The 7,500-nt window shown below is 41.0% G+C and overlaps 1 long non-coding RNA gene across 1 annotated transcript in view; it reads left to right on the forward strand.

Annotated features, from left to right (window-relative positions):
* LOC147469641 (uncharacterized) overlaps positions 1 to 7,500 on the forward strand; it is a 12,170-nt gene that overhangs the window by 4,295 nt on the left and 375 nt on the right. Inside the window, exon 3 of the long non-coding RNA XR_015191942.1 lies at positions 6,795 to 7,500. This exon is cut by the window's right edge and continues 375 nt beyond it. This is a non-coding gene — a long non-coding RNA (uncharacterized LOC147469641). The remainder of the gene's footprint in view (positions 1 to 6,794) is intronic.

A 7,500-nucleotide genomic window follows, 5' to 3' on the forward strand; every position in this document is an offset into this window, starting at 1 on the left:
CTTGGAATACCACATTCTTCTAGGTGGGCAGCAGTGGGAATGTACCTGAGTCTTATAAGCTTTGCTCGTGGGAGTTATACTAGGAAGTCTTTGTGTGCAGAGAATGTCAGAACAGTTAGTTTATTTCCTGGTAGGCTAGATAACTGCTTTTTTTCGATTTACAGGGTAGCTAGTAATTTTTTAGTTTTACAAAAGCAGTCTCTGTTTCAGCATAATTCCTTCTTTTCACAGAGGTTGATGCAACTGTGTTAGTAATAACTGCTTGCCTAGTTCTGATTTTTGTTGCTTTTGTTAGGTTCAAGGAATCTTTTATATGCTCTTGTGTATGCCTGACCTGTTTGTTCGCACAGGAAGTACTCAGAATTATAATTTTGTTACCAGTGCTGCATTTACGTTTATGAAGTGCTTGCTTTCTTTTGTGGAAATTGTTTTTAGTGCAGTGCAGTTTAGTACAATGACACTTTCCATGATAGACTTCAATGTTTTACTGACTGAGGAGCATCCCATTATAGAATTCTCATGAAGTACCAGTGTCTTGTAGTGCTGGACACAGACTTTTAAGGGGCATAGCAGATTATTCCTACAGTTCGATCAAGACTTAATCATAGCAACGGCCAGGCGGTCCTTCAGAGGGATCTACGGTCATCAAGCCAATGTGGCCAGTTACCATCTAGTTTAGCTTCTGAAAGCACTGACCTACCCATTCTTGTTGCTGCTTCTTGTCCCAATGTGAGGCAGGCTATGAATGTTATGGAGGTAGAAATCATGTTCTCGCAAATCCTGGAGAAGATCGAAGCCCTTTCTGCCGATGTACAGGAAGTCAAGAACCAGACCCAGTTGTTTAGAAAGACTTTGGAAGGACTTTTTATGCAGGATGGAGTGACACATCAACATCAGAAAGCAGACATGAAGAGCATAACTAGCAACGTGAAGGTGATCAGCGGCTAAAAGAACACATTAGAACACTACAGCGACAGCTAGAAGAGAGAGAGCATGAACTTGAAAGGAAAAGACGAAGAGCTGGAAATTGGGAAGCTGCACAGCCACCTGACCCTCAGCAGTGGTCTTTTCACAACATCCACAACCATATCCACGGAGTTGCCTACCTACACCTGAACTTCCTGAGTTTGTGGAAGTTTGTGGAAGACAGCAACAGCACTCGGGAGAAAGGCAGGCTAACCCCTCAGTCCAATCACACTTTGTATGTGGAATACCTGCTGTACCTCATGAAGCGGCCAAGAGTGTCTCTTATATTGTGGCAAGGGAAGCAGTGCCTAATTTCAAAACGGACACCTCGGCATCACAGCCGCTAAAGAAAAATCAAGAGGTTGAGGGCTGGATCTGCTCATTAGAGAACCTTCCAGTGAGGTGTACATTAGGGTATTTCAATAATTGCAACTTTTGAAATGTCATTGTGTTTGTACATAAATAGGCTCCATATATCATAAATATGAAATGTGAAATTAAGCTTGATCTGATAACGTTTAGGGGTTGCACTTTTCAATTTAATATATTACACATTTCCGCGGAATTGGGGCCGCGCAGCGGACGAGGTCCACGCACTTCGAACTTCCTCGCTAACGTTAAGTGATGATAGTTCCCTTCCGAATCGCAATCAAATTTGTGTCTTTAGGTGTATCAAGTTCCTCACTGAAATTGTATCTATTAAAGGCAAAAGACAACAGAGAGAGTTCTACAAGAAGACATCGAGTGGTATGAAGCAAAGTTAAATGGTAGTGCTGGATCCCCTGGTTCTGCTGACCATAAATGGGAGCAATACAGAAATAAGAGGAAACCTAGTCTGGCAAATAAAATGACCGAGTGAGATCCAGGAATATGTGAAAACGATACAGATGATTTATCCACTCCTGATGACTGCCATAAGGGAAACGGAAATACACCACAGAAATAATTTTACTGATTGTTTTTTTCTCAAGTAGTAGGTCTTGACAGCAGATTGATTCCTTTAGATACTACCATTTTCCGCAAGAAAAGGTTGGCAACAATTGGTAAAAGAGATGACACTCTAGCTTCATTGAAGATAACCAATATGAATAAAAACATGTCATAACCTCAGGGAATTAACAGAAGTGATTGATTTTTATGAGGATATAAATGATGAGGTCCGTTTTCAGTGGCCAATTAACTTTAATGCTATTGACGGGTAACCATTCATAAACTACTGAACAGACATGCAAAATTATTTTGTCTTGAGTCCTTAAAATAGTTTTAAAAACATGATATTGCCTAGGATATTTGTGCCAGTTGGTGTCAGGTGGTTAGGTAATATGTGTTTATCATTACATGTTTGTATATCACTTGATGTTGTACTTGATAAATTATGAAGTATTGAAAATGCTGATTTGCAATCCAAGACAAAAGTTAGCTTGAAAGACAATCTGATTAGATGCTTGAGGACATTGCAAAAGAACCCTACTATTATAAAAGGTATCTTCGAGTTCTCCAAGATCCATTTCTTTTGCTGGCGAAAAGCTGTCATTAGTACCAAGCCGAATATATTTCAGACAACATTTGGGGCATCTCAAATGTGTTCAGAAGTAGGGATCAGATTAGGGTTTGACAAATCCTACTTTGCATCCATCAGCAGATATCTGCTTAACAGATGTCATTTTCATGCCACTCTCTCACGATGCTGGCTGCATACATGAGGTATTTGGCATGCTGAAAATGGAATCGGGAAAAGCTGGAAAAGTGTGTTTAGTTCTCCTTTATTCCAATATATACGGGATATCAAATACACGGTAATATGCGGATAGGGGAATATAGTACATGTGAGAAGTTGTTGCATATTATAGATATTGCCAATAAAAGATACATTTCTAATTTGTAATATACTTTCACCATGTGTGTTATTATGTTTAATTGTAGAAAAAATAATCTTAAAAACTAGAATTATACTATACACAATTAAATAAATCAACATAATTTGAATACATCGTTAAGTAATTACTGCTAAAATGACGAAGAAAATATAGAAAACGGGAATTTCACCCCAGACTAATCTAATTATTTAATCATATTTTTCGCATCCTTGAGTTAAAAGTGCAATAGGTAAATATTGATAAAAAACAAATAAAAATGGTATCACTAGTCAAGAATAAATAAATGGAGCCTACTTCTGACCATTCCCCGTGAATTTGAATGATTTTCCAAAAATCACCAATTATTGAAATACCCTAGTGTACATCCAGGCTGCCCAAGCTAACTGTCTTGGCCTGGCTGAGCTTATCAACATTTTTGACCAAATTCAGGACTGGGTAACCTTTAAGGCTTCTTTGCGGACCAAGTTCCATGGTGCTTGTACTTCGGTGGACTTTTACGAAGTTCTGTATCAGAACCAAATGGCTGGTGGTAAGGATACTATGGATTTCTATATACAGCTATAAGGGTCAGTTTACCAAGGTTACCATGACCATAAAGAAGCCATTGGGGATCCTTCTGAGCTAATTTGTCGAGTGTTTCGTTCTGGAATACCAGTTTGGCTTAGGGACTCCTTTGTCTTGAAGGAAGATTGTTCCCCAATGCAATGCATATGGAACTCCCGAAATGGTATCTATTATGACAAGTCATCATTATGTCATCAGTCTTCAAATGACTTTGATGATATAGCTCTTCGATACCCTAATCATCCACCACAAGCTCGGGACATATTCACTTTTCATTAGCAGCAAACCAAGCTGAACCAATGCCATCACATGAACAGTATTGTGAATATCATTGAACAGCCACTCATGATATTTCCAAGTGCTATGCAGCAGCCTCCTCTTCTACAAAGACCAGAGCATTACCTTCCTGCGTGCTTACCTGCTTCTGCTGTCAAGGACCAGGCCACTTCGCCAGAGAGTGCCCCTTTCAGTCTAGCCAGTATGGCAGAGCTCCCAGCCCCACTTGTGAATCCTCGACTAGGAGCACAAACAGCGGTCAGTACCCAGACAACCCTACCAATTTCCAAAGTGACTGCCCCAGGGCCCACGGGAAGACCACCCATGGGACTCAATGTTAATGGACAAATTCTGCTGTTTCCTTGACACAGGATCAGCTGTCACTCTTATCAAGCTTAGTGCAGCCACCTGTATTGATCCTCAAGATAAACTTCGATGTAGGATCCCAACAAAGGTACTGTAAGGGGTAACAGGCCAGTCTATTTACACCACATCTGAAGTTACCCTCAGCTTTCCCCTTGATGAAAACTTGACCATCAAGTATCAAGGGAAGACTAGTTGATGTTTCCTACTCTGGAGGTTGCCAGTGTTGAGACCATCACAAACTCTGACCAAGAGCCTGGGAGAGTGTCTGTAGTACACCTTATTCACAAGATGCAGATAGTGATGTTATGCTAACTCCAACAGTAGCAGAGACACTAATGGTACCATTCACAGTTACTACCGTTTAGGGTCGCCGTTGTTTTATGTGGGCTGTGAATTTTGCGCCAAGACCACTCGCCTCGGCATGGCTGAGGTAATTGAAGTTGTCTATAGCAGTACCTTGTCACTGCAGGAATCTCAGACTCCCCTAGCAGTAGCCGTCACCAGACATGCAGTTGCCCTGTCAGGGCAGGCTTCTCTGAAGTGAGCTGAAGGACTCGGATTTTGACTGGGAGGAAGATGCCTTTGATCATTTCTGTGGAGTAGAGGACTTTGGCTATGATAGTGACCTGAAGGTTGAGCAAGATGAGCTACTACTCTCCATTGCTATCTCTGCCTGTGAAGCTGTTGATACCCTTGAAATAAACTGAAATTCCAACCAGATTTAAGCCACCTTGATGACACCAAGTGCCATGAGTTCGCACAGCTACTCTGTTGTTATAGGGGTCTTTTCAGTGGTAGTGAGACGGTCGGTCTTGTGCCTGGCATCAAGCACTAGATTGACACTGGTGACGCCCAACCTGTTCAAATACGGCAGTGGAGGTTACTCCAGTCAACTCAACAAGTAATTAAGGAACAGTGCAACTTCATGCTCTGAACAGATGTTACCGAGTCCAGTAGTTTTGGTGAAAAAAAATGGTTGTGCTCTTTGATTCTGTGTCGACTATCATGGACTCAACGTTGAGGAGCTGATTGATGATCTGGGGCCCATGAGTATTTTCACTACCCAGGATGCATGTGCTGCATATTGAAGTGTAGAAGTGGAGCTTTCAGATGGACCAAAAGCAGCTTTTTCTGATGGGTATCTGGTCTTCCAGTTTTGTTGCCTCCCTTTTGACTTCTCCACAGCCCCTAGTAATTTCCAACGAACTTTATATTGTCGTTGTTATACCTTAAAATATCTGGAAGATGTAATCATTTACAGCAACAGCTCAGCATCTAAAAGATTTAGAGGAGACACTTCAACAACTCTCCCTAGCAGGCTCAATCTGACTATCCAAAAGTGCCAGTTTGCTGCCACAACCATTGACTTTCTTGACTTCACAATATCATCAGAAGGAAGGTCATCAAAATGTGAGAGGGTGTTCGCTCAATCCCAGACACCATCACCATGGACATTCAGAGAAATTTGATGGTTCCTAGTTGCTACAGGGTTCTTTCGGAAACACATCCCAGGATATGAGACCCTTGCATCACCCTTACATTTGTTGTTAAAGAAGATTCAGTCTTGGAGTTCGGAACTGCTAGCAAGCAGCTTTTGAAACTCTGAAGGAAATGCTTAGTTTAGCACCAGTTCTATGTCAGCCTGACTTTTCTAAGGAGATTGAACTCCACACCAATGCCTCTAAGATAGCTCTTGGTGCTTGCCTCATGCAGTGGGATGGTACTGAAACCCCCACATGCAGTAGCCTATTACAGTAGGAAGTTACTAGATGCCGAGACCCGTTATACAGTCATTGATATAGAGGCTCTTGCTATTGTGGAGAGAGTAAGGGTGTTCAACTCTTATCTGTATGGGAGGCACATATACTGATCACCACCCACTTATATATGTTTTTTCAAGGACAATCAAATCACCCAGGATGACCTGGTTTGCTCATGATTTGCCATTTTATAACTTCACTATGCGCTACAAAGAAGGACCTACAAATTTCATTCCAGACCTTTTATCTTGTCAAATAGCCAATCTCAAGATTACTGAACTTTCACCTGAGAAACTTGTAGAGGAGCAGAAAGCTAACCCCCAACTTACTGGTATTCAACAGTACTTATCTGATGGAACATCATAGAAGAAGCTGCCACTTCCACTTAACAATTTTGTGGTAAAAGATGTTATCTATCGATTAAGGCACTTCCCAAATTGAATTTGCTACCAGCTCGTTGTACCACACAATTTGAGGGATTTTGCCTTGTAAGTAGTACATTTGCCCCCACTAGCTTCACTTCCTGGCATACATCGAACATACCAAAATGCCAGTTAAAGAGTATGACATCAGTTCATTCCTGAACTACATTTGCAAATTAATTCTGCCCTAAACAGGTCAACGGTTGAACAACCTCTGTATCTGCCCACTGACTGGCATGCAAACTTCCCAATCGTTCTAACCAATGAAGCTGTGTTTCCAGAGAACATCAACTTGCAGGAGTGAATGCAAGAAGCACCTCAAAGGAACTTCGTTTTACCTATGGAGCATGACAAGAAGATTGAGTTCCAGCCAGTAGAAAGTTCTTTAGTATGGTACTTGAGCACTGCCATCACATGGGAGATTTACCTGCCTTGGTTGGGAAATGGCGCGGTCCTACCCGGATTATCAAGCGTTTGGGTCTGGTGGCCTTCAAGATACAGGATATCAATACTGATATCCAGTTGAAGGCTCACCATAACCATCTGAATCTATCATCCTCCAGAAGGGTTGTCCTATGCACTAGCTGATGAGGAGGATCTACCAGATCCTAATGACCCTTGGGTGGCCATGCTGACAGCTATAGTATGGGAGCCAGAGGTCCATGCTCACCACTAGACTTCGGCAGGAGTAGCTGAGATGCAGACCAGTTGTAGAGACCAAGTGGAGTGATCATCCAGAATTCGAGTTTTAAAAGCACTGACATTCACTGAGATGTCATGCTTCCTTTTGTTTATGTTTGTATTTTATGTTTTGTGTATGACACTTTCAGTTGTCTACACAACCTTTAGTTTCGTAAGACAAGTAACGGGGCTCAGGCCTGTCTTTGGTCTATTCAGAATGTCTCCGTTACCTGCTTCAATCCATGGCTATGAGAGGATTTGGGAGGTTCATTAAACCTTTATGACGTATCTTGATGAAACAGGAAAGAACGAATCCAGAGGGTTGTCCAAACTGCGCTCTCCTCACGGGATTTTTCTTGATATATCTTTTGTTTATTTTATTGAGTTACCCCTTTTTGTTTTATTTTTTTCTATGTTTACGATTATTTTCATTGCCAGTATATATATATAGTTCTTCCTTATGTTTTATAAATCATTTTTATCATTTGTATTTTAAGTATATTATTTTGAATTAGAACTTGTACTAACATCAAATAATTCGACTTTTCTGTGAAGGTAATATTCGATAATCTTTTTTTTTGTATTGAT

This window comes from Penaeus japonicus, unplaced genomic scaffold, assembly GCF_977035675.1.
Source record: "Penaeus japonicus unplaced genomic scaffold, GWHDUDI00000001_assembly GWHDUDI00000020, whole genome shotgun sequence".
Lineage (NCBI taxonomy): Eukaryota > Metazoa > Arthropoda > Malacostraca > Decapoda > Penaeidae > Penaeus > Penaeus japonicus.